The sequence below is a fragment of the Schistocerca nitens genome, chromosome 9 (genome assembly GCF_023898315.1).
Source record: "Schistocerca nitens isolate TAMUIC-IGC-003100 chromosome 9, iqSchNite1.1, whole genome shotgun sequence".
NCBI lineage: Eukaryota > Metazoa > Arthropoda > Insecta > Orthoptera > Acrididae > Schistocerca > Schistocerca nitens.
In genome coordinates, this window is record NC_064622.1 from 475,754,205 (window position 1) to 475,757,041 (window position 2,837).

The following is a 2,837-nucleotide window of genomic DNA, read 5'->3' on the forward strand; positions in this document are numbered from 1 at the left end:
TATTTTATATTAAAACAACTTTGATAATTTCAAAACAGTACATGAAATTTTATGCAGGATGAGAAACAGTTCATAACATAGTTGCTCTGATTAGCACATGGTGTCATGGCAAAGTGCTACAGTGAATGTGGACTCACCACCCATCTGCTTCAACAGATGACAACAGCAGATGACACGAATCGGGTGCAAGCAAAGTGGATCAAAGTAATGAAAACTCTCTGTATCAAGCTCTGCTCTGTGGCAGCCCCAGGATTTTTCTAAAGAGGAGGATGTGATGGAAAGAGCTGACAAATACTTTCTTTGCCACGCCAAACATGCTCACCTGAGCGAGTTAGTGCTACACAGTAAGAATCTTTTGAGTTGTGTGGACGTGAAGATGGGACTTGCCACTAAGTGCAGCGACCCTATCCTGGACATGTACAATTGCAAAGAAGATGATGTTAATGAGCCTGCATCACACAGCTGAGCAATGTTTGCAGACATCTGCAACAAACCTTGCTGAGCCCTCAAACAAAAACAAAAAAACCAAGCCCAGTTCCTGCAGAAAGACATAAGTCACATCCATCTACAAGAAGGGTAGTATAAATGAGCCACAAAACTACCACCCATGTCCTTGACATCGATTTGTTGTATAACTGTAGAATATAATCTGAACTCAAACATAATGAGGTATTTTGAACAGAATGACCACCTCAGTGACAACCAGCATTGATTTTGAAAATATTGATTACGTGAAGCCCAACTTGCACTTTTCTTGCATGACATGCTGAAAGCTTTGGATCAAGGCAGTCAGGTAGAGACTGTATTTCTTGATTTACAAAAATCATTTGTCTCAGTACCACATGTACACTTATTGTCAAAAGTACAATCAAATGAGTATGGGATATCAAGTAAGATTTGTGACTGGATCGAGGACATTTTTGGTAGGGAGAACACAATATGTTATATTAGATGGAGAGTCATTGTCAGACATACAAGTAACTATGGGTGTGCCCCTGGGAAGTGTGTTGGGACTCTTGCTGATCATGTTGTATATTAATCACCTTGCAGACAATATTACTAGTAAAATCAGGCTTTTTGCAGACAATACAGTTATCTATAATGAAGTACTATCTCAAATAAGCTGCATAAATATTCAGTCAGATTTTGATAAGATTTCAAAGTGGTCCAGAGATTGGCAACTTGCTCTAAATGTTAAGAAATGTAAAACTTTGCACTCCACAAAATGAAGAAACGTAGTATCCTATGACTATAATACCAATGAGTCAGTGTCAGAATTGGCCATCTCATACAAATACCTGAGTGTAACACTTTGTAGTGTTATAAAATGAAACGATCAAATAGGTTCAGTCATGGGGAAAGCAGTTGGTAGACTTCAGTTTATTGGTAAAATACTGCAATCAGTCTACAAAGGAGATTGCTTACAAATCACTTGTGTGACAGGTTCTAAAACACTGCTCAAACGTATGGGACCTGCACCACATAGGACTAACGGGGATATTGAACACATACAGAGAAGAGCAACACAAATGGTCACAGGTTTATTTAACCCATGGGAGAATGTCACAGAGGTAGTGAAAGAACTGAGTGGGAAGACTCCTGAAGAAAGCCAGAAGCTATCCTGAAAAAGTCTGTTAATGAAGATCTAAGAACAAGCTTTAAATGATTACTCTAGGAATATACTACAACCCCCTATGTATTACTCAAATAGGGATCATGAAAATAAGATTAAGATAATTACTGCACACACAGAGCCATTCAGAGAATCATTCTTCCCACACTCCATACATGAATGGAACAGGAAACACCCTAATAACTGGGAGAATGGAATATGCCATCTGCCTTGCAGCTCTTGGTGGTCTGCAGAGTATAGATGTAGATGTAGAGTGTGCCATGTGTCACCTAATTGCCGTAGTCCACCACATATGTACCTGCAAGTTTTCTTTTCTTACATTTGCTAGATATAGAACAACTGTGTATAATTTTCAGCATTTATGATTTATTAATTGCCACTCACTGAAACCTTCAATTCTGTGAGGCTACTGCGTGCTATGGGAATTATTCCCACTGCATCCAGTTTTACTGCTATGTAATTTCACTGTGTTAATGTCCCATATTAATTGTTGTGTGATTGTGGCCTGTTCCAATAAAGGAACTAAAAATTCAAGAGTACTGTTCACTTTCGTTTTCACTAATACCTGTATGTACTAGGCCATTGGACCATGTGCACAAGGTTAGGGAGAAAGGGATTTCCCACAGTGCATGAGGTCTGTTCAAAAAATTCTGGAACATTTGTAATTTCACACCAGTGGTGTGCTGGAGTGAAATGCAGTTGGCATTCCCACACACACCTGCATTTAATGTATAACTGCCAAAATTTTCATTGTTTTATGTCTGTCAGTTATTGTTCAGTACTGTACTGAGTAGAACATTGTGTTGCACAGTTTGTGAATTTCTTGATGACATACTTAAAAGAGCAACACATCTGCATTAAATTTTTTGTGAAACTCAGAAAAATCTTTACAGAGACACACCAGATGATGCTAGAAGCCTATGGCAATGACTGCTTCAGCTGCAGTCAGTGTTATGAATGGTTCACACAGTTTGCTGGACAGAAGTTAAAGGTGACCCCCATTCTGGACACCCTTCTACGTCTACCAATCATGCTCATGTCAGGAACATCAACAAAGTCATTAGTGCCAATCAAAGACTGACTGTACAAGAGATTGCAGAAGAATGCAACATTTCAGTTGGATCATGTCATGAAATCCTTACACAGCATTTTAGAATACATCATGTTGGCACCAAGTTCATCCCATAAATTATGATTCAAGCCT